Source organism: Fukomys damarensis, unplaced genomic scaffold (genome assembly GCF_012274545.1).
Source record: "Fukomys damarensis isolate Sample0158 unplaced genomic scaffold, DMR_v1.0_HiC HiC_scaffold_29, whole genome shotgun sequence".
NCBI classification, from domain to species: Eukaryota; Metazoa; Chordata; class Mammalia; order Rodentia; family Bathyergidae; genus Fukomys; species Fukomys damarensis.
Genome location: NW_022900941.1, coordinates 25,134,922 through 25,160,765, shown reverse-complemented (window position 1 = coordinate 25,160,765; position 25,844 = coordinate 25,134,922). Strand labels below are relative to the sequence as shown.

The 25,844-nt window shown below is 35.5% G+C and overlaps 1 protein-coding gene across 1 annotated transcript in view; it reads right to left on the bottom strand.

Moving 5' to 3' along the window:
• Positions 1-25,844, bottom strand: part of Arhgap15 (Rho GTPase activating protein 15) — a 594,167-nt gene that overhangs the window by 179,914 nt on the left and 388,409 nt on the right. The window lies entirely within an intron of this gene.

The following is a 25,844-nucleotide window of genomic DNA, read 5'->3' as shown; positions in this document are numbered from 1 at the left end:
GGGAGGGGAAGAGGGAGGGGGAGAGAGGGGAAGCTAATACATGGCTCTGTCCAAATATTAGTAGTAATCAGAAAAATATAAATAAGTAGTAATAATTTAAGAATCATCAAGGGATCACTAATCAGCCCAAGTGAGCAGGAAGAAGGGTATATATCAGAAGTGAATTATCAAGAATCCAGGAGAGTCCAAACAAGTAGCTATCTATAGTTTTTTAAAGTTGTTTTATGTATAATATCAGCAAGAATTTTTAAACAGAATGTAAGTATTCAAATAGATGAAAAGAAAATTGAAAGAATTTAGGAAATAAGAATTTATAAAAACCTACAAATATCAAGGCGGAGTAAAAAATGCACATGATTTAAGGTGCAGAATTATATACAAATAGGAATAAATTATATAAAACAAAAATGAGATTAGAGACTTAAATTTATGTATTAATAGTTCTATTAGTGAATAAAGGTGATTCTAATACAGAAGACAATCAGAAATGATCTTCTTAAAAGACTAGAGCAAATGGAGCAACAACAAAAGAAAGACACAAGCAAATATTTTTAGAAATAGAGGACTTATATCTACTTTCTGAAACTATACACATAGCCTTAGGAAAAATCACATAAAGCAGTTAATCTAGCAAATCCTCAAGTAGCTATGAACTTTAAGGGTAAAGTAAAAGCCACATAATTTTTACAGGCAAGTCAGATAAATCTCATTAAAAGGGGGAAAAAATTGACCTCAGAATACTTCACAGCCACAGTCGTTGCCAGATGAAAAAGTGTTCAAAACTTAAAATCTATCTGTGTATGCTTATAATTTCACACCATGTCATGTTGTTCTTTAAGAATAAAGATCATGCATGGAAATTGTTAAGCACTCAGAAATTTGGTAGTAGCCTACTCATGATCCTTTCAGAGAAAGAAACTAGATGATGAAATGTAAATACACAGAAAATTTAAGTAAAGCACTTGTGAATAGCAAAAACTTGTCAAAAGGAATAGTATGTGAGAATTTTTGTGGCATAAAACTAAGACTAATCAACACTAGGGATACGATTATAAATATAAATGTTATCTCCATCGATAATAAATCCTAAATAAACTGGAGACTATGTGGAGGGAAGAATGTCTACATAAATGTCCTTCTAAATACACCTTTCTTATTTTCTTCTTTAGATTTATATATTTTCTTCATCTTTCTTAATTTAGTAGAAAATGGAAATTTTCAAAGGCTTTAAATTCCTAATTTTTCTTTATGTTATTTTATCTTTTAGGGGTTATTGTCTCTTGAATCAAACATTTTTCTGAAGTTCAATCATTTTTTAAACCTTATTTAATTTCTTTTTCTTCTTAAAACTCCAGTAAAAATCAACATAAAACATTTTTACTAAGGAATAGTCATTGTGTTAGAATAATATTTTTATTTCTATGACTACCTATCTGTCTCCATCTGTTTAGAACAATCAATAAAGGGACACCTAGGACGCAGTTTATTAAATAGTAACATATTCTTTTGTGTGCATATATAAGTAGGGGCTTATTTATAGAATCACTAGATGATGTTATAGTTTCTGTGTAAATATTTGTTTTACTTAATTTTTGTGTGAGTTCTTCAATGTTTTAATGTGAAAAGTTTTCAAATACTCTTTTAAACATACAGTAACATAGCTACATAAATTGATAGCTGTTATTATTCTCTATTCAGTCAATCTACAATTACAAAGAAAAGGTACAAGGCTAAGAAGATTTCTTGCTTTCTTTTGATTTTGTCTATGGAATTGTGAACTTCCTGTGCTATTTATCTTGTATTTGTCTAAATTAAATCTCTGAATGTTGTCTTAATCATTACCCAGTGTGTTTCTGATCCATCTCTCAGTGTCTTTGACAGAGTGCTTCAGAAGTGTAAAATTGCTCTAAGTGCAAAACAGCATAATCTAAGTACAAAGATATCTGCAAGATTTTCCAAAATCAAATATTAATGATCTGAACCTACTCAGAGTTAGAGATTTCATCTGTTAAGGGTTCTAATTTGATCATTTCTGTTTTCAGAATATCCGAGGAATCGAGTTTTAAAATTTGCTCTTGAGGATAAAAGATGTATGACTGGACTTATTCATGTTTGTGGAGATTACTTTGCTGAATTGCAGTTTGACTTCAACTGTCTTCCATGGATTTGTGGTATATCTCTGAAAGTTAGATTTGGAGTGCTCTTTAGTCAATCAGATTACACTGCAACAGCACTGCAATTCTCTCCTAAAGTTTTAAGTTTGCAAGGATGCTACAAATAAAGAGGTTGTGCAGGAGTAGATGCTCTGGTATCAGTGAGAATGTTGTCTCTACTGACCTTCAGCAGGCCCTGCACTTGTGAGGAGAGCTCTATGAAGGGTCTTATACACACCTACTTTGGGACACCCTCCTCCCCAGTTCTCTGACTTCAATCGAATTCCTGCTTACGAGTTAAGAAGATGTGAAAGATAATTCCGGGGTGGAATTTGCCATCCTGCATTTTTATATCCATCAGTTAAAGTATTATAAAGGTTAAAGTATTTCAATTTAAAAATGATAAAATTTCAAATTTGCCTAAAAAAAAATTACTTAATTTCAATAACCAACAAGGTTTAGTTGAAATTGTCTGGAGTGATTGAATAAACTGATTTTATCAACCAATAAAATGCCTAAGAATTATTAATAAACTTCACCTATAACAATAAAATAGTATCCTATAGAAATCAGCCCAAATGTATAGAAATGAAACCTTGCAGAACTCCCTTGTATTCAGAATTACTTGTTATGATCACAAGAGATCTTCCATTTCAGGTTTAACTTGACCTCTATGTTTAAATAAACAGACAAAAACTCAGCAATGTCCTAAACCGAACCTGAATTCAGAAGCACAAATCCCATTGAGTAAATTCAAGCCATCTACCTTTCTGACACCTTCCCCTCAACTCCATCTTTTTTTTTCTGTACGAATATGAGCAACATACATCATTAGTAACATGACTTCCTATAAAAGTAGCAGTTCATAAAAATGTGTGAAACTGCTACTAGGAACAAACAAATTAAACAAATGACAATGCAATACAATAAAACTGCTATTTTCCTCTAGTGGAAGAATTGCTTCTTCTGTGAGACTAATACATCTTGCTGAAACAATTTTAAATAATATATAACACATGGATTCTGCTTTTATTATTCTTCTAAAAGAAAACAATTATATTTATATGATAAACTTGTATGGCATTGGTAGCATGATGTTTACTTTACTAGCCATTTAAATAATCCTTGACATGCTTTTACATGGATCCTCAGTAGCCCAGCCCTCTCAAAACGCCTCTTTGAATCCCAGCCCATCTATTTACAGTAATGCTCATGGTCCCTTCAGCAAGATCATAGGGTAGCTGAGCTCTACCTGAAAAGAAATTATTTTCCTGCACTCAGTGTAGTCAGTGCACATTATTGCTTCCATCTACATGTCTTCCATCTGAATGTTCCTCTTCCCTTGAAAAGAAAACCAGTGCTCAGCCCCAGCCAATGCTTGAAGAAATGAAAGGAAGCAGTTTTGCTGAAGGAGTTGTCAGACTAGTAGTAGCTGTGAAAACTTTCTGAAGTATTATTGTTCCTTCCCACACTGGTAAGCTGGTATGCAATAAATTTTATATGACATTCAACAGAAGTCTTTGGGAGATGAGGGAACTCGTAGACATTTGTTGAGTTGCCTTCCACAATTTATCTAAAAATGTTTGATAAAGATAGAGAAAAGTTAGTCCCTACATCTTCTACTTGACTACCTCAACCCATGTAGAAGGAGAGAAATGAATTTCCAAAGTGTCACTTTGGCTCGCTCATGGCTTGTCACTGTGTGTTTAGATAACACTTGTTAAAAAGTGATGGAGCTTGCTCTGCTGCCTTGCCTTTCTGTAACAAATCTTACAGAACATCAGTTGGAGTAGTATTTACCAATACCCTTCCTCATTGCCCCACTGAGTGAGTCGAATAATTCTAATAATCAAAAGTACAGAGTCTGCATCTAGTTTGGAAGTGAAACCATGGGTAATTTTCAAAAGTGGTGCCCTCAATTTTTGATGAACTGTCACAGAAACAGGAATTACCACAATTCAAAAATCACATCCACTAACCGGACAGAGATCAGCATCTGTGGATGATTTCTTCTAACCCAGTACCCTCCAAATTTTCCCCTGCCCCCTTAATAAAAACACACCCCTTTGCCTCATGCTTCCAATTTAGTTCAATCATGCCTCTTACTGGCCACTGCTTTGCAGGACAACATCTGTCATATACTCAGACATGAGGTATGAGGGTTTGAAACATAAAGTCTTATAATGGAAAAGACATGCATGTCTTATATCACATCCAATATTAAACTCAATCGAGACTGCTCAGCATGCAGAAGCAAAAACTCCGTAAACACTTGAAATAAAGAAATGCTAAATGGCACTTATCATTTTTCAGAGTCTTTAGATATAACGTCTTTTAGGAAAAGAAACCGCCCTGTTCCTTCCTCTTAAATCCCCTCCTCACCAATGAAATGACAGTGTGCTAGAAGCTCCAGGCTTTGCAATGGTCTAAGGAACTGTCATTGAATGTGAAAGCTTTTGCTCTTGCAGAGACTCTAAGAGTGTGGAGTTGGAGAGAGGCCAGCAGAGAAGGGGGCAAAATATTGTGTTTCTAGAATAGGGCATCTAATTTCAGGCATAACCTGGATTTTGTTTTGCAACAACTCAATAAATATCCATTTATTTATATCACTGCGGAACCAAATTTGTTGCCAGGTAGTAGAAGCAAAGGTGAGAAGCAATATTTGCCTAGAAGAAATTTAGGCTCCTAAAGTGAGAATGTAGACGTAGGGAAATAAATAAGTAAATGACTATAGAGTACTAAATGCTGTGGCAAAATATATGGATAAAATGGAGGAAGACTAGTGGAAAGAAGGCAAGGTCACCTGTACCTGGGATACTTAAGGACAGTTTCAGGGAAGTGACAATATTTTGAGAGTGATCAAGAGCTTTTCAGTTTGTGGGGTTCTGAGGTAGAATTGTTTTCCAGGATGGGGCTAGAGTGTGGGCAGTAGCATGTAACCATGTCCTAATAGGCACAGGGAACTGCTGGACTTACACGATGCTATCAGCTCTTTGTACAGTAAAACTCTAGAAAACATTGAGATAGATGCTACTCAGATCCTTCAATTTTTGTGTGTGGGTCCAGTTAACTATGTTAGGAAGCACAGGATGTGGTCAAGTTTACCTCTGTTGGAATCTGATTACCAATTCCGTGCCCTCAACAAAGTTACTTATGCCACTAAGTTCCTGCCTCTAAAGGTGAGAAAGATAATGACACCTGCTGAACAGGAGTGTTATGGTGACCAATTATTTAATAGGTGTCAAAATGTTACAGGTACTAAACCTGTCCCGTAACAAGTGTTCGAGAAATATGTTCTCATTGTCACAATCACTGTCCATCACCCATTATTTCACAAGCTTTTTTCTGGGCATTTTGATGGTAAGTGTGATCCTATACATGAAGATCAAATGGTTTTGGATGGAGAGACAAGGGATAAGTGCTTTAATTAGTGTAAAGAGAATATCACTTACATTAATTAGTGTTATATATGCATATATATGCAATGATACAGAAAACTAGAATACAGAACAATGTATTTAAAGCATTAATCATCATTAAGTGTTAATTAAAAATTTAAAAGTACACGCAAAATGGGAATGAGTGAGAAAACGAGCTGACTACAACAAGAAAATTGGGAACTTGATTTGAGTTTTCAAAAATGGTCTAAGGGAGTAAATAATAGGAAAAGAAGTGACCTGTGCGGGTTGAAAATATTTGGATGTGCTCAGATTCTGGAAAACATGATGAATGCGAGAGAAATTCATCTGGCTTTGAATCTAACAGATACAGAGAATCTTTGGTTTTGTCTTCTCATTTTCTATTTAATTGCAATGGCACAAATCACTGAAAGATTTGACATATTGAGTACTCTGATTTAGGAAAATTCCTTTCATCTCTCCACCTTTAGCCCTTAATTAAATCATCACTAAAAAAATATAAAGTAAAAACAAAATGAATAAATTTCACCTTAATTTTAGAATATGTCACAAACCTGGTCTGTTGGTTGTGTTCAGACTATTGAAAATTTAGGTACGATTAGAAATAAAAGCATTTTCTTCAAATTCCTGCTTTTTCTTCTCTTAATAAAAACAAATGTTCCTGTGCTGGTAGTGGAGGGAAAAATTCTGTGATGAGGGCTGGGAAAATTCAGAGCCTCGATTTTGCTTGTTTACAGGTGTACTCTTAAAGTCTTTATTAGTAAGAAACCAAACTTTATCTTTTACTTAATAAATTGCCTTATTACCACTGTCTTCCTCTGATAGAATGACCTGCCTGATTTATTCCATGAGGGAGATATTCATCGAGCAATCTTTCTGGGGATGGATTTGAGCACTGTATTCATTCTTTCTGGCTCAGTTCCCTGCAGGGTCAGGGGCACACTTTTTTGGGGGAATACTGGCCTTTACTGAGGGTATAATTTGTACCCATGGAACAGACAGCATCAAAGTGACCCACACAGAGACTGGGAATGCTGAGCCTTAATTCAACAAACTAAATGCCGATAGTAATTTTTAAAGGAGAGAAAAATGTGGTAGGTCAAATTCACACAGACCTAGAAGCAAAACTGCCAAGACAGAGTTAGTGCCTAGAATTTTGAGTCAGCTACAAGACTTCTCTGAGAAATCTTGTGCTTGAATTGGTTTCCTACTCAATAACAAATATTAATCACCACTTTATATCCTCTGGTTTAGCCGTCCCTGAGAAGTTGATGTACTTAGATGCCTCCTATCACATTTTAAATGCTCTCTTAAATATTCAGATTATATAATTATGCATAATTATGCAATACATTGTATTTGAATACAAAATCATAATACAGTTTTGGCATCATTGTCATCATACAGCATTTGCCTTATTATGCTGTGGCATTTTGAGTATTTTTGATCAAACAGTACAAATGGAACAAGTTTTGCATACTGAGCATCTTAAAACCCACTTTAAAGAGATTTACTATCAGTGCACATTTTCTGTTCAGCTGGAAAAATAAGAACTTTGTAGTGTGTATTATGAAATGTTAAATATTAATACTATTTAAAGTTAATGGTATGCCAAAGAAAATGGCTAATAATACATTATACAATTAAATGCCTATCATATTAGCTCATCTATTAACAAAATAAAATAGATTCAAATAGAAGAGTTCTGATTTGTAATTTTTTAGCAAGCGTTGCCCATGTGTAAAAGCTAAATTATTTATTCAATTTTTAAACAGCTGGATACATCAGTTTGCAATTATTTGCATTGTATTTGAATTCTTTATCATGTGTCCCTGATACAACAAAAATGGTAAACGATTTTTCTCTTCTTGTTTGAAGACATATTCTTCTGCACAGATGCCAACAACAGTGACCCAAAATATTGACCAGAAAATAACCTCTCTTTATGTCTGGACAGTCACTGGGGATTTCAGGATGGCCTGGAGTCACCAAAGATCTCAACACTACTCTGGCCAACTTTGGCTGGACTGTAATTGCTATCATGCCTTAACCAGATTTCCAGCTATATAATTCTACACCATTATTCTGACCCTGTCAATAGTTTGCTTTTCCTTGGTCCACAGTTAATTTGCTCTTGTTTCATACTCTCTTGTCATTGTTATATCTTGATCTGTACATGCTTGTATTCCATCATTATGTGGCTTCAATGATATGTATATATATATATATATTTTTTTTTTTTTCTTTTCAGTGTTGGTTTGCCTAAAAGACGTTGAAGGCATGTGATTTCTGTTCTGACAATGTTTCAAAGATTATATACTAATGGAATGCTCAGGGTATGCATAAATCCTCGCTTGTGCTGGTGCTCGCTAACCCACTTAACTTACACGTAATTACCCCTTTCCTGAACCAGTCAATTACAGTAAGGTTTGTGTATATCATCTCCCATAGCAATTACTGCATGTTTAAAAACTTCCCAAACCCTGCAAAATTAATTCACCTAGTGAATTTTAAGCATGTGCAAGGACTCCTTGAAAGTATGAGAAATAGGTGAGCAATGCCTGATATCTCTCCCACACCAATCTCTACAATATAGCACTCATTGCCTTAACTGCAAAGTTTGCTTACTTATTGTGGAAAGGATCTTAAACTGGAATAACGCACCATGTTTTCTCTGGGGAGTAACCCCCTCTTCTCCCCATTCATGTGCCCTAGATGGGCCTCCACCTCCACCTCCCAGTGTGAAACCTTTCACCTTGGTCTAAGCCAATCGGATCATTCTATTTTCTTAGCCAGCGTGGTTGATTCAGGGCAAGTGACTGACCCATTTTTAGATAATATTAGGTGCATTCAGGAAAAGAGATATCTGACGGACGAGAAGGAAGGAACATGTTGACTCCAAGCTGGTGGTGGTCATTTTAGCACCAGTTGCAGCCCGAGAATGAAGCTAACTTGGGGTGACCAGATTTCAATAACAGAACAAGACTAGGTTCTCATGATGTGGTTTAGATCTTAGGATTTAGTCATCCTTGAAGCTTGTCATTTCATGAATTTTCCAGCTATTTAAACAGAACAAAACAAAAATCCTCTTTCTTTGGATTTGTTTTCTGTCCCTTGAAATAAAAAAAAAAAAATTCTAACTGACTCAGATGTATGTTTATTTACTGCTTTATTTCCCTAATATGGTTAGTCTGAGGCTTTTAGCTATAGAATTCTTATATACTGAAAGACCAAATATGTAAATAAATCTAAAAATGAACATTTGAATACAATCCCCACTGAAGAAGACTACATTTAGGCTGATAGAACAGGCTGAAAGTGTGTTCAAAATCAGCACATGATATGTACTGGATCCTGAGAGCAGGGGCAGATAATGGTTTTCATCTATGTTTTCTGGGTCCTGTGTAAAACTTGTCTTAATGAATACAGATCTTGTCAATTTGAGCCCAAAGTAAGCAAAAGTAAAGTAGAAGTTCTTAGGTATTTTACTTGTTCTGTATTACAGGTGGTTTTCTTATCTTTCAAATAAGAATATTAGTTCTAGTCCTAGTTTGATGATACCTTTACAGACAGAAAGATCATGCGTATGGTGGCTGCATTTGTTAAGCAGACTGAGAAATTTCTTCCACAGAAAATTACTTTGTACTTTCAGCCCATGAGAATTCAATATATGATATATATAAGGAATGGACTCAACCAAAATAGTCTAGTTACACTTCATGCTAAAGTAGAAATTTAGTTAGTGAATAAAAAACAAAGCTATCTCTGATAAAATTGGTGAGCAAATTGTGACTTTTTCATCTACATGTTTGTTATAGTCAAGACGTTTTATTTTGCCTTGAACCTTCTCAGAACTTCTCCTAAATTCTCCATTCTTTATCATCAGATCCTTCCCTCTTCTTCCTCCCTCAAACTTTCCTGCTCTTTGTTGTCCTCCCATGAAGGTTTATTAGGTTATGTACTATCCTGGCCAATAAGCAGATTCGTGTGCATATTTGCATTAGGTATAAGCTTCTTATGGTATTTGCATTATAGCAGTCATTTTTGTTTGTTTGTTTGGTTTCTTTCTTTCTTTTTTTTTGGGTTTTTTTTTTTTTTTTTTTTTTTTTTTTTTTTTGTAAGGTTTTTGGGTTTCACTGTATAGTTGAGACTGACCTGGAACTCACTATGTAGCCCAGGCTGGTCTCGAACTCACAGAAACCCTCCTGCCTCAGCCTCCCAAGTGCTGGGATTACAGGTGTGTGCCACCATGACCGGCTATAACAGTCATTTTTGATGCAACACTTTAATCCACAATATTGAGACTCTTAAAATATTACAAAAATAATGTCTTTACTATGTATTACTAATAGATTAAAATTTCTTTCTCACTTCTGTATCTTTCATAACACAACCAATGTATCACTAACTAGTAATCAACTATATTTAGTATAAAGAGTGAAGTTATTTGCCTTTCCTGCCTCAGCTCGATGAATTGATTTTCTAATTGTGGCATGTCAAGCACAGTGAAATGCTGAGAAATTATTTTGTAAAGAATTCTCTTCAGTGGCACATAAGTATCCACCTACACTGCCATCAAATCAGGTTAGTCCACAAGTATTTTAAATGTAGTTAAATAAGAGATAGGGACTTGGGTGTTACTGAACAGTGCTTTTTATAATGTCATTTGAATATGGATATACTCAGTGACCTAAGTGAGTTTATGTATCACCTCCTCCAGTTTAGATTATTTATAAAATAAATCAGGGCACTTCTTTGTCAGAAGAACTACTACATGTAGAGAAGCTAAATCATGTGCTCCTGACTCTGCCTCCTTTTCCTTCTCCCTTGCCCTCAAAATAAGACTTTTCATATGGAAAGAAAAATACAAGCATTATTAGAACAGTATCATCTCTTATTTACTTCACAAAACAGAATACAATATGCATTGCTGTGAAACACAAATGAACTGTAATCCTCATCAGGTTTGAAAATAATGGATTCAGGCTAACATTTCCAGAAGAAATATGAAGGCAGTATTCTAAATTTCCTATTCTTTCCCAAATGAGTTTGCACAAAATGTGTCGCTAAGAAGAGTAATGTGCCCATCACATGGTGAAATTTCCCACTTGCAAAATGAAAATGAAAAGTCTGCATTTTAGGATGGCGTATTTAAACACATGCACCATGCTGTTCTGACAATGGGGAAAAGAAAGCTCCCCCTACTGGAGCATAAAAAAGCCTCATCTCTTTCCTGCACCCCATGGCTCTGTCATATGCAGGAAGGCACAGAAAACATATCGTCTTCCCATTATTCCTTACAGAATTCTGGTTCTCTCATTAAACATTACATTTTCCTCATTTCAGTTAATTAAAGGACAGCTGGACATTTCATTATTGTACCAATCTCAGCTTTGTCTAGTGGAAGTGGGCCGTGTAGAGGTCTTGTTCCCAAAGACATTTTCACCCAAGATGAATGGTATTAAAATTCATTGCTCTGATGGAGAAATTTTAAAACAAAACAAAAGCAAAACAAAACTTTTCTTTAAAGAGTATAAGTAAAACATTTCTGTGGATGGTTTTTCCAACACACAAGTACATACACTTATAGGAAAAGTGAAACAGCATGTAAAAATTTTTGCACACACACACACACACACACATGAAGGATATATATATATATACACATGGATATGTATATATGAATAAAGAATGCAAAAGAAAATGATTGGTGACTTGGCATTAATGGCTGGGCATTAGCATTTATTGGCAAATCTCTATGCATGTGAAACTCAGTTCATATCTATTTTACTCTGTGAACATAAAAGCATAATGTAAATATAAAAACAAAGAAACTAAATGTAAAAACAACTATCCATGATGACGTATAAACATATCATGCTTTATCTGGAAGACAATGGAGTTTATATAGAAAAGTATTCTAATAAAAATTTTACTCTAAGGGATTTCTAAGCTTTCATAGTTGAAGTGTTTGCTGTCTACAGAAAAGAAAAAAACATCTATAGATAGTTATTTCTTTAGACCGAAGCTGGATGTAGTCAGGGCCAAGGGGAACATTCAGCACCCTCATATATTTCCATGGTTTTATTTTAGCGTTCCTGCCATGAAGCATTCCGAAGCCACTCCCTACCCATCATAACCGGCAGTCATTACCAGCGAAGAAGTAACAAGCAATTAGGCCAACCCTTGTTCAAATGTGGCTCACCATTTTTAAGACACGGCTCATAGTTGACATTTCTTTTCTTGTCTGAAATAAAATCAGGGGGTTGTGGCTCCTTCAGGATCAGTAAATACATTTGGTGCTCTACTGTTCTCTCCCCATTGGACTAAGCAAGTAAAATGCTTCCATGCAGCTTTAGACTTGGCAATAAAAATTTTCTCTGGGCTTCGCGCATTTTAAGCCTCTTAGCTAAGGTTCCTTTCCACTTGTAAGGAATCTGAGGCATTAGGCTCACACTGTTTTATAAACAATACTGATTAGATTTTTGTTCAGATGACTGCATCCAGGGTATTTGTGTAGAGGCAGAAGTAGAGGTCAATCATAGAAAATGCTCTTTCCTCCCCTTTTCTTGTCTTCTTTAGTAGGTTCAAGTGGACCTAATTTCAGATGCAGGTGTTGGAATGGTCACACTGTCTGGAAACCATTCTTGGTTAGAACTGTCATTGCTTATGCACATTTTAGACATAGTCATAGTCACTAACTATAAATGTTGTTTAATAGCATTTCTTCTCATCTCTATTCTGATTTTTATTAGACATGAAATTTGAGAGGCAACTTCTTCTAGAAATGGAAAAATGATTCTGATCTATTGTGAATGGGGGACATAGGCAAAGATTTGTCATCACTTCCCACAAGTAAAACTGGGTTACCTCTTATAAAGAAAGTGTACCTCTAAAGCCACTATACTAGGTATGTTGGAACCCATAAAATTTCCAATTACTGCTTCAGAATTTATTGTGCACATATGGAAAATAATACTTGTAAAACAGAAAGGGGTTTGTGCCTTGTGCTGTCAATATTGTGAAGGATGGGGTGATTATAAAGCAAATTAACAATACTTTTAAATGTGCATTCACTTATCTTTCCAATTAAATCCTTGTTAAACAACTGCACAGACAGTAATGGCGCTTCTGCAAAGCACTGATCAAGACAGTTTTATTGTAATTTTTACTCTGTAACAATTAATCAAGTAGGCATTTTCTTTATTATTAAATTATTTAGTTAATAAATATTCTCAGTTGGCCAACATATTTGTAGTTTACATGTTAGTTTTGATTTTCCTACAGTGGAACATATTTGGGAACACTTCCATTTTCTAGCAGAGGGACCATTAAGGGATGTGATTTTTATAAATTTCTATTCTCTAGAAGAATAACTGTGAACAAGAGAAGCCCTTGAAACTTTAAGCCATTTAAAAACCTTATTTCAACCATTTTATTTTGTAAGGGACGCGAACACATTGCTTTTAGCAGATAAGAAATGTGAAGTTTTGCTTTAAGGCATCTTTCTGTTGGAGTACACATTAAAATTAGCATTTAAAAAGTTCATTAATACCAGTTACAGACTTTTGTGCCATGAAGCTGCATTGTAGGCTTTCCTTTCCTTATCCCAGGAAAACAATTACCTGAATACTCTTTCTTTTATAAATACACAAGGTGATATAAATGAAGGCGGAAATAAAAGATACATAGAAATATATATCCAGTGTTTGTAATTTGAAAACTTGAATTTATCTAGCTAGCATACTTGGCCAATTACGAAGTACTATAAATGATTCTGCATATGGTCTTCTGCAGGTTGGTTGCATTTGTAGCTTGTTAAGTTTTTACTTTGGAGGTTACTCAGGTTAGTATTGAGGGTTAGATTATCAGAAATTACACTTAGGACTATATTAATTTAGAAGTAAGAATAAATAAACATGAGAAATATAATATTTTCCTGGAAACAGAAAACTCCAGGCAAGATTTATAGTTGTTGAAATGCTGTGATTTGAACTGAGTTATCTGTTGAAAATACTTCATGTAGGAGACTCACTACTGGGTGGTTTAAACGATGTTCTTTACCTTATTCTGCTCAGTAGTGGTAGAGAGCACAAGCTTCCCTACTCCAACTAAGATTACTAAATTGGAAAATATGGGAAGAGTCTTGGGAGGTGGGGATACTCATGTTGAGCAGAGGTTAAGGAAAAAGGGAGAGAGAGAAGGGAAAATTGTTGGGTGCACATAGAGAAAGTGGGCTCCTTTAGTCAGTGACTCGTCGGAGTCAGCTGACAGAGGACTGCACTGAAGACTCTGAAGACTCACTCGACCCTTCTAAGCTTTGGGTGAAGATCGAACCTGGCCCCAGGCCCGGCAGATCACTGAGAACAGAAATGGGATACTGAATATTTTGCAAGCAGAGATAAAATGGCCTGGCAGGCAGAGTTTTATTAGAAACCTACAATGAGCAAGTTGCATGATGGCCATAAAGGGGATTCCTCGGGTTCACTGTGAACAACACCTAAAAGTCAGGAAAGGGAAAGGTGCGAAATACACAAAAATAAGTTCTAAGTCACAGGTAAAAAATGCTGTTGAAACATAGCAGAAGATAGCAAATCTCAGAATATTGAGATTAATCCCAGGAACCATGATATTTATGTCAAGGAAGTGAGCTTATGGGTTAGCAAAACTATTGGTGGTGTGCCTCTTGCCCCAGTGAACAGAGTGCTTGAGCACAGGGACCTAACCAATAATATGCACACATTCTTTGCCCCGAGGGGCTAATGGGATATTGGATTTCAACATACTGAGTACAGAAAAAACAAGTGAGTCTCTTATGGTTTTTCAGAACACGAAAGGGATAGATTTAGAAGAAAAAGGAACAGGGCATTTACTCAGGAAGAATGCAGCAGGGCACTCAGTGATGAGACCACACAGAGACAAACAGTCTAGAGAAGTGTAGCAAGAAAGTCAGATGCCTCCAATCCTCATCCTCGCTGACATTTAAAAAGAAAAGAACAGAACTTGGTTTTTCTCCCTCCCTCCCTCCCTCTCTCTCTCTCTCTCCACCCACCTCTCTAGGAGATTGAACCCAGGGTCGTTACAATAAGCTGTATTCCCAATCCTTTTTAGTTTTAGTTTTTATTTTGAGACAAGGTTCCAGTAAGTTAGCCTGGGCTGGGCTCAAACTTGTGATCCTTCTGTTTTAGTCTCGCAGACTACTGGGATTTCATGTTGAATTAATCACTTGTTCTTTGTCAATAGACTGGAACGTCCATGGACAGCAACTCCATGTGATTGGAAATGTCACTTGTTCCTTTCATGACTGTATTTCCACTGTCCTGTGTAAAAGTTGTAATCTCATAAAAGCTCCTTAAATGTGTGCCACATGAATGATGTAGTGGGCCGGGGATTAGCTCAATGGTTCCACTGCCTGCCTTGCAAGTGCAAGGACCTCAGTTCGATCCCCAGTAACAAAAAAGAAAAGGAAAACATGTAGAAACAAAATCCTATTTAATGGAACCTATCTCTTGGCTCCATATAAATGCTATTGTTCTAAAATTTCCAGAAGGAAGAAAAACAAAAGGCTGTCTGCCACCTCTTCTCCATTGGACCCATTTATAATGACAGCATAAAAAAAAAGAAAGGGTTTTGGTCTCTGTGTGTCTCCAATATTTCAGACCAATATTTGAATTTGGCTTTCGCCTCTGTATTTGGTGCATGGGAGGACCTGAAGAAATTATTTCCTATCTCAGCAACCATTTCTTTCTTTTTCAGAAAGAGCTTTGAGGAGATGAGAATACTCTTTTTTTTTCTACAGCACAATTTTGTTAGGAAATGTTATAGTACATGGGCCACTTTGCAAAAGAGGTGCTATATAAATAAATGAGAATCATTAAAGTTGTAATTACCAACATCAGGGCTTTCCTATGTGATAACAAAAAAGTCATACCTTCCAAATTCAGGGTATAGTGGTTAACAAGAGCAGTATAGGTAGCACTGGTATTTATTCAATGGCAATTTTCTTTCTAACTAGTCATTCCTAGCATTTTAGGAAGCTAAGATAGCAACCTTACTACACCCACTTCTGATACCATGCCTGACCTTCTGACCATGCTAATAACAGGCTGTGCAGAGGGACCATAAGTGAACTCTCTTCAGGCTTTCTTATGGAGGCAGAGAATGAAGTATGGGGTTCTTCACTAGTCATTTCTGTTTCATGATTGTCTCAGCCAGTATAAAATAAATACTAACTAATAGGTACTCAGGAGAAAACAGAATGTAAAATATACTGTGCTTTCTTTGTTGAGACACACAACAATTGGACCCTAATCCAATGTACCGCGGAGGTCATTTGATGTAGTTGATGTGTACTAGAAGTTCATTATGCTCTAATTTAATAGTATATGGTCAAATCTTTATTCAGTGCACACAAAGTAGCAGGTACTTTGCTGTATTGTAGACAAAGATGAATCAAGTTTTCTACTCTCATTGAGCTCACAGGACTATTTATTGAAGAGTCATTTGAAGATGGGATTTTGCTTTGTGAAAGGGTCCCACAGACTGGACACTAGGAAAATATAGTATAATAATAATGAAAAAAGTGGTTTTTGATCCTTTGATGTTAAAAAGAAGAAAATGTCTTTCTGCTCTCTCCTCTATAGTAAATTGAATCCAGCAACCAAGTAATGTATTTCTTGCAGTAAGTTTTAAATAGATTAATGTTCTCGTTTCATATGAATCACCTTTGTAGCCTTAGAAAATTATTTAAACTTTCAGAAGTCTGATTTTTCTCATGGGAAGAATGTGGATAACAAATACATTGACCTTGATACTTTTTTATGAGGTTCAGAGACACCTCTAACTTTGAGTACCTACCATATAGTAGTTCTCTATTAAAAATGAGCTATTACAAACATTGACTTGATTCTGTTACATTTTTCGATATTATTTGGTCTTTAGTTTTGTTAGAAAATAACATTTTCCCTTTCATTTATTCCAGTATCCACACTATTGTAAAATGATTACAAAGATGAGGCATATGTCAGTAACTTTAATCATGATAATAATATACACGCTACATCCACGGTGTTTTTCGGTTACATAATGACTCAGTTAATAAAAATTAGTAACTATTATTGAATTAATCAACAATCCAAGAGAAAGCTTCCAATCATCAGAAAACTAGTTAACAAAAAGGGATTCACGTTCTGTATCTACTTCGCCCAAACTTAAGTATATATCTCACACCTTTTAAGTCATATTTCCACTAGAAAGCCATGCCAAAGTTACTTAGAAGTTGTAGATGTTCTCAAACCTAGGGAGTTTTATTTTTAAATACATAATTATTTATAACTCCAACTCAAGACTTTTTACATAGGAGTTCCTATGAGGGAGCTCCAAAATCTTTATTTTTGAAAACTTCCATCACTTGATTCTTGTGACAGACAGACTCTTAGATGTCCTCCCCAAACCCCTCTCCTTGTGTTCGTGTCTTGTGTAATCTTTCTTCTCTTCACAGGTGTGGGTGGGAACTGTCACTTGCTTCTAGCCAACAGAAAATAGAAATGTTGTTGTGATATGATTTCTGTGACTATATTATGCAGGACTGTAACTTCAGCCTTGCTATTAATATCTCTCTTCCTTGCAGCATCGATGAAGCAAGTTACCATGTTGTGAGATACCCTATGGACAGGTTCATAAGGCATCTGGCCAGAAGCCGGATAGATTGAAGTCTTCAGTCCAATAGCCCACAAGGAACTCAGTGATGCCAACAGCAGTGTGAACCTGTCCCAAAGCGAAGCTCCAGATGAGAAACCACTCCTGGCTGACACTTTTGATTACAACCTTGCAGAGGGTTCATCTAAGCCAGGCCCAGACCTCTGACTCACAGAAACTGTGAGATAATAAATTTGAATTGCTTTAAGCAGTTAAGTATGGCAGAAATATTGTCAGGCGGCAGTAGACAAGCAATACAATTCTGTGTACAATACAGGTTAGGAACTACTGCTACAGAGCATAGAGCAGAAATACGCTTAGTGTATTTTTCCACTAAGCTTTTAATAACTGATCATTAATTTTGATGGTGATGATGATGGCTTTGGATAATGATGATGGTGGTGGAATTTTATAAATATTCTAGGAAGTTTTCTTAGGGGTTATCACTTACATAAATTTGATTGGTTTAATTTTTGCATGCAGTGGCCAAATCTATATGAAAAAGCCAGATTGAATTAAGACCTAACATTTCAGGAGAATTCACTTACCTTGTCTAACCAAAATTTATTGACAAAAGGAAATTAAGTTTCCTGCTTGTGCATAGGAATCCAGAAACTCTGTGCATTTGGGTAGTAATAAGACCAATTTTTGGATAACAAGGAGACACTGAAGTTTTCATATATTTAGTTTTCCTTTCTGGAAATAAATTTATTGTCATGGGATAAAATGGAATCATGTAGGAGGAAAAATAACATTTGATTATTATTTAGTATTATTTTACTGCTAAGTAACCTAACACTGATCTTATTTCATCTAATTTCTTATTATCTTTATTAAATACTAATTATCATTTGGTTGATTCAGCTTTTAAACTCCACACATTTTCATTATTATTCCCATTTTGGAAATGAAGAGTACGAAATTGAAAGGGGTTAACATAGATTGTATTAGATTCACTTCACAAACAGCTCAGAATTCATATAAGGAGCCAGACCTTTCAGTTCTTAATGACTTTTTTTCCACATGTGATGGTCTCTGCCTTTATTTATTTATTTATTTATTACCAAATTGAAGATCAGTTCTTCATTGCTGATTTATAGTGAATTATAGAATATAACTCACAATAAATGTATGATGTAATTCTGTTTGAAAATAAGTAGCCAGAGATGTGTACTATAGCAACTAAAAGAATTCATGAACTTGTTATTGGAAAACACTATTCAATACATGTACAAAGTAGAAACTGTATAAATGTGTATAAACAAAAAGAGCATATTGCTTTGACCTCTGTGCTCAGGATTATTTACTAATGCCAATACATTTTCTTAAGCAGCTAAAAGGTGATACAAGTTTCATCATCAATAGTCTTTGAACTCTCTGATTCAACGGAGATAAAAAAATGAGGTCTAAGAAAGTTTTCAAAGCCTAAACAATGTTAGACTCTGGCCATTTTATGATCAAGTGATCTTTTCAACTTTAATGGGAAAAATAAATCATTGTTAAAAGATAATCTTGTCACATGGAAGCCAAAAGGTACAATATCAGTGATTCAAGTTACCAAAAACTGCCCGGTGGAATGGGATAAAGCAAATAACAGTTTGTTTTGTTGTTGCTGTGGTTGGTGGTAAGAGTGAAGTAGGCTTAAGGAAACACTCATTTTAAAAATGATAAGAGAGCAATATAAACTCAATAAAAAAAATGAACAGGCTTGTTACAGAATAGAATAGAACCAGAAGTTTTGAAATCCTTTTTCAAATCTTTTTCTGTTTCATCCAATTGCTTATTTCATGATGAAACTGCCAATTGTTGAATTCTTTCTCACTTTCCCTATCCTTTATTTAATTTCAACACTGCAAATAATGTGAAAAGCACAGCAATAGCTACTAAAGTTAATGCTTTGCTTGAAGGTACCAATCTATATGAAAGTAATTTAGGCATAGTTGATAACATAAGATTATTTTGTCCAACAGTTTATTTTCAATGGAGCTTATTCTTAGGATGTTCAAAATAAGCAAATCCATCTCTTTGAGCCAATATCTAATTTTCACTGTTATGCAATAAAATCTGTGTAGATAAAGATAGGCAAAGGGCAAAACTAGAAATTAATTTTTAAAATCCCTACTCTGCTGAAACACACGCATATGTGCATATTCACACATATGTGAGGTCATTGTTCATATAGTTTTCTGACATTTATTTATTTTGTTCCTCCTGATAAGAAAGTGAAAAAGTGGAGAGTGCCGCTAACTGTTTTCTTTTAAATTTTGTGTCCATATAAGGAATATAAGGTAAGAAGCAATTTCTTGCAGTTGAGGCAAACAGTCACAAGAGAATGCTTAGAACTGAGCACCAAGAAACTCCAGTCTGGAAAACTCCCAGTCAGTTCATCTCATAGCTACATATGTTTCAAGCTCTCCCATTGGCTCATGGCTTGGAAGCTTCATAGCTGACACTTTCCAAAAAGAATGCTAATCTCTCTTATTTCTTTTTAAAAGGTGAAGGAGGATGTTTAAGTAGTACCAACGAGAATCTGAATTGAATTTGGAGTTTGGACAGTAAGTCTAGACAGCAGTTGAACCCAAATGTTGATGTAGGGACGAGGGGGGTTCAGCCTAGTGGGATTTCCAAGACATACTGTCAAAAGTTCTCAAGACAGTTATGCAGCATCCTCCTTGCTGAAGTCTGTCCTTTGCAAAACTTCCCCCTTGCTAGAAAACCATCAGGAGGTCATAGGTCATTCTGAAAAATCAAAGCAATGACATTGGCGGATGACAGGGTGACATCTAAGGTTACGGACCAGTTTTCTTTAGGGGATGGCTGCATAGAGCAGAAGAGTTACATCAGTAACATGTCACTGAAAGCTGTCACCAAACTCAACAAATAAGTCAGTGCACTGTGCACTAATGCACCAACAGCCCACTAAATGGAGAATCCTTGGTGCTTTTCCTCAAGGCTGAAACAGAATGTTGTGTGAAAGTAGTTCCTTGGTACAAACATAGACACACAAAGCTATACAGAAAATTTTGGAGCCAGGCTTCTTCAAGTTGTGGTGTTTGGCATTTTTCCAAGCACTTCTCTTTTTAAACAAGTTTTGGTAAACTTCAGTTGTATCACTAACCAATATCAAGAACCAAGATGGACACCAAAAGTCAAACAAGTGTGCGTAGCATAAGACAGATTTCTGCATTTAATGGGATGCAATCAATTGAATGAAAAAGACATGTAGAATTGTGCTGATGATCTCTGGCACAGGCTCTAAGTCAGACATCTGAGATCTCGCACTTCCCTCACTTACATCTTATTTGACTGTAGGACATTAACATCTTAGCCTGTTTCTTCATTTAAAAAAAATTGGGAATAATTATTTTACCTAACCTATGAGGTTGAAGAAAGGATTAAGTTAAGTTACATGTGTACAGCGGTTAGTACAGTTCCTGGCACTTAATAAATTATGAAATGTTAGTTACCTTTATGTTAATAATTATTATCATCATTACTAGTTTTAATTGGGAAATGCTTTTTCAAAAATGATCACTTTGAATTTAACTTGAATGTCATCTGATCTGGAAGTATAATAAGGGTATCTAATTCCTTCTGATTTAGTGAGTCAAACAGAAAACCAAAACAAATTGAATCATTCAACTGGTGTATTTAGAATTGCTGATGATTATAGCATTTAAGAAAGTTAGTGAAACACATAAATTGCAATTCAACTGTTCTTGAAAATCTGCAAAGTCAGTTTTCATTTGTCTAGTCTAACAATGGATAAGACTTACTCATTTTTTAAAAAGAGCTTTCTTAAAAAGAGACATCATGTAAGATGAATGTGGAAGAGATAAAAGGTATTAATATACTAACCTATGTTCCCTCTTAGACTATAAAGATCTGGGCATCTCATTTGTATGGTATTTTTTTCTTTTCATGAAACCCTCACTGTTTCACCATTTCATTCACGCGCGCACACACACACACACACACACACACACACACACACACACACACCACAAGAGGCCACCTGTACATGTGCAGCTTGTTTTCAGCATTGATTCTCATCTAAGTCTGAACTCCTAGCAGAGCCCTGGGTGGCTGGAAGGGAAGATATGTTATTAGTAAGGAGGTTATGGGACTAGTCCAGAAAACTTATTCAAAGGATAATGTAGTTAGCAAATTTTGAAAGGGAATGGTACACACATTTAATTTATCATCTAATTAAAAAAAAACTCCACAATACAACTTGGACAAATTCACGAGTATCAAGGCCCTAATGTAGCATAATTTGAGTTGAATGTGTTGCATTTTGACAGTGCTATAAACCAGGGAGACAGTTTACTGACAATTCTGTGCTACCCAATACCACTCAGGCCTTTGTAAGGTTTGCATTGCCAACTTTTTGTGGAAACATGAATAGTTACAAACCCTCATAGGATGCTGAACTTTGGATTGCAAAAGATGAGATGGAAAAATTCATATTTTCACTACAGATTTTTTTTTGTCTTTTCAAATTGCTGAGAATAATTTTTAAGTCAGGAAATGCAACTAATGTTTGTTTCTAGAATGGCTTCTGTTTTGAGATTTTGTCTTTGTAGAAGAAATGTGTTGCCCAGCTGTCTAGAATCCTAATCAGGATATGGTTTCAGCATGAACTACATTACAGGAATGATTTTAGCTGGTTTAAGCAGGAATGAAACAAGCTGAGACTATTTTATCTAATTTTTATCCTCAGGGGGTATCCTGGGTCAGTCCAATGGACCAATATGAATAAGGCAAAGTTAAATTCTGTGTTTTGTCCAAGAAAGTAGAAAAATTCTTAAAAACAAAGTATTGCATTAGTCCACAAGCACAATTGTTGAGATTCTTACAAACAAGAGTCATGCAGCAATTGTCCAAAACTACTAATGACAAACTTAAAATAGTTGTTCAATCTGAGCAGAATTGACAAAAAAAAATACATTGGTCAGCTTTTCTATTGCTGGGACAATATGCTTGACATCTACAACTTAAAAGAGGAGCGGTTTAATTAGCCTCATGGCTGCAGAAGTATCAGTCCATGGACAGCTGGTGCAAGGTAGGAGCATTGTTGTGGAAGGGCGTAGTATTATCAACTCATATCATGGTGGCCTGGAAGCACAGTATATGTGAACGGCGCCAGCAAGAGATATGCCTTCTAAAGGAGCACCCCAATGACCTAGCCCCACGGTCCCACCTCCGAAGGGCACATTCAGCTAGGAACATCAGTCGGTTAATCCACTGACAAATACAGGTCCCCATGATTCAATGGGGACCATCTCTATGGGAGTCCCTTAATCCAGTCAAATTGATAATATTAACTGGCACAGAGAGTTTAATGCTTGCCAGTTTTAATACTTCTCCTACCTCCATAACACACACACACACACACACACACACACACACACAGAGCCCACAGGTACACACACAGAATTAAACAAGTACAAATTAAAAACTAAATCTTCCTGTGTAGAGGTCCCAGGACTAGTACTATTTGATGAGAAAAATGCAAAGATGACTCAAGTTCTACCTTTTGTAGTTTGTGGAAGAGACAAACATTTCAACCATTATCCAATTTTTTTGATACCAAAACTTTCAAATACTCTCACTGGGTATATTTGAGTATGTTCTCTCTAAATGAAGGCATTAAATCTATAGGTCTTATTCTAGATGGAATTTTAAATGTCAGATGTGAATATACCATTATAAGTTCAATAGATAATAAAAACACAGAAAAAAAAATAAAAACAACTAGACTTCAGCCTTCCTGAAGGAAAATATTCATGGAATATTCTTATGGAGCCTTGAAAAAAAAAGAGAAGAAATCTACAAGGCAGGAAGCTTTGATAGGGTGATGAGAAGGAAATGATAAAAATATTTTGAAAGTACAGGGAAGAGAGTATGGAAAGACATTATGAAATACAACAATGTGCAGATGTAGAATCTGCAGTAAATGTACTGTTTAAGATTGTGTAAGAAAGGGGTTAGTATCATAGCTTAGTGGCAGAGCACTTGTTTCGCATGCACGAGTCCCTGGTTTTAAGCAACATCACTCCCTAACCTAATTCATGTTTGAATGAGGTTCATACTCAGAGGAAATTCAGAAGATCCAGAAGTCAGGTGGGAATTCAGAGTATAAGGACTTCTGCAACTTTTTTTATGATACTACTGACTATTTTTAAATGCAAAGAAAACTAATAGGACACATTACTAATGGAATACATCAATGCTATCTATTTTAATTCTCACAAATGTTTCCAAAGCATCACGCCACCCCCAACTCCTTTTACCCATAAGGAACAAAGTTACAAAACCATGTAATAAGATATCAAGAACACAATGAGCGTCAGGCTCTACACCATTTTTTTGATGATTATACAGTGTATGAAGTAGCTAAAACGTCACTTTGCAATGTTTTACCCTTCTTGTCTTTCTTTTCCTAATTTAAAAAATTTTTAACTGATATACATTTTAAGTTTACAGAAAAATTGGGCAGAAAGTGTATAGAGTTGTCATATAGTTTACCTCATTTTCAAAATTTTCCCCTTGTGTTAACATCTTACAGTCACGGGGTAACCAATTGATGAGTGCATATTGAAACACTGTTATTAATATCCGTTATTTACACTAGAGTTTACTCTTTGTGTTGTATATGTTGCTCTGTTTGTTTATTTATTTCTTTTTTTCCTTTGAGTTTATTGGTACTTTTTAGGTGTACAGCACAGTTACATTAATCATTGGTATTTTATACCTTTGCATGACAGGTATTGGTTCTCATTTTTTTCCCCATACCCCTGCCCTCCCTTTACCCGCTCCACCCTTCCCTATTTAGAAAAACTTTGTTTCCATTTTCTCATGTTTTGTCTTTCCCTTCTTTCCTTTCCCCTACCATTCCCACTTCCCCTACACCTTTAGCCCTTTTCTTCCTATTTCACATTTCAAGTATACCATCTGGATCTTATTTACAATTTTAGTTTTTCACACCAGAGAAACTATTTGATATTTATACATGTGAGTCTTATTTATATCACTTAAGAGTATAGCCTCAATATGCATCCATTTTCCTAGGAGTGACACTAGTTTCTCATTCTTTATGGCTGAGTAGTACACTATTTTATAGAAAAACCACATCTTCTTTATTCAATCTCCAACTTATGGGCAATTGGGCTTTTCCAAGTTTTAGCTATTACAAACTGTGCTGCTATAAACATAAGTGTGCATATATTAATGTGGTATGATTCTTTCAGAAAGATACCCACCAGAGGGATAGCTGGGTCAAATGGAAACTCTAGTCCCAGCTCTTTGAGGTATCTCCATATTGATTTCCATAGTGGTTGCACCAGTCTGCACTCCCACCAACAATGGAGAAGGGTTCCTTTCTCCCCACAACCCTGCCAACATTTGTTATTGTTTGATTTCTTGATAGCAGCTATTCTTTCTGGGGTGAGATGGAATCTTGGTGTTGTTTTCATCTGCATCTCTCGAATGACCAGTGATGTAGAAGATTTTTCCTATATTTATTTGCTGCTTTTACTTCTTTGTCTGAGAAATGTCTGTTCATTTCAGATGCCCATTTCTGAAAGGGTCTTTATATTTGGGGGGCTGATTGTTTTGAGTTCTTTATATATTCTAGATATTAGTCCTTTGAGGAGTAGCTGGTAATTTTTTTTTCCTATATTGTAGGTTGTCTCTTAGTTCTGTTGTTGGTTTCTTTTGCAGTACAGAAGCTTTTTAATAAGACGAAATCCCAGTTGTTGATTCTTTGTGCTAGTTCCTGTGCTACTGAGGATTTGTTCATAAAATCTTTTCCTATGCCAGTGTCTTCAAGAGTTCAGCCTAACTTATCTTCCAGCAAATTTAGTGTTTCTTTTTTCATATTTAGATCTTTAATATACTTGGATTTTAATTTAGTGCATGGCGAAAGATAAGGGTCCAGTTTTAACATTTGGCAGGTTGAAAGCCAGTTTTTCCAACACCGTTTATTTAAGAGGCTATCTTTCCTCCACTGAGGATGGTTGGCTCCTTTGTCAAAGAAGAGGTGGGTGAGTATATCTGGAGTTGTTTCTGCATCTTCCAGTCTATTCCACTGATCCTCTGGTCTTTTTTCTTTGCCAGTGCCATACCGTTTTTTTGTTTGTTTGTTTGTTTGTTTGTTTGTTTTAAAATGTAGTCTCACCATTTAGCTTAGGCCATTCTTGAACTTCTGGGCTCAAGTATTTCTTGTGCTTCAGCCTCCTGGGTAGTTAGGATTATGAGCATGCACCACTCAGCCCAGAAAATGAATTTGACAAATGTAAAGTGACATGTATCTCCATTTCCAGCGTCATATATATATATATATATATATTTTCAACTGTCTTGTGGAATCTCTTGTGCTAACGGTATACTTGCTCATCTCTTGCTCCCTTTCCCTTAATTTCTTTGCTACTGTTAAGCTTTTCTTTTAGCTTTTTCTTTTCCAAAATATCATACACCTTATCTAGTCTTTTCACACTGGATTCTTCAGCAATATGCATTTAAAGGTCCTCCAATTCTTTTCATGGCTCAATGGCCCAGTCCTTTTTATAAC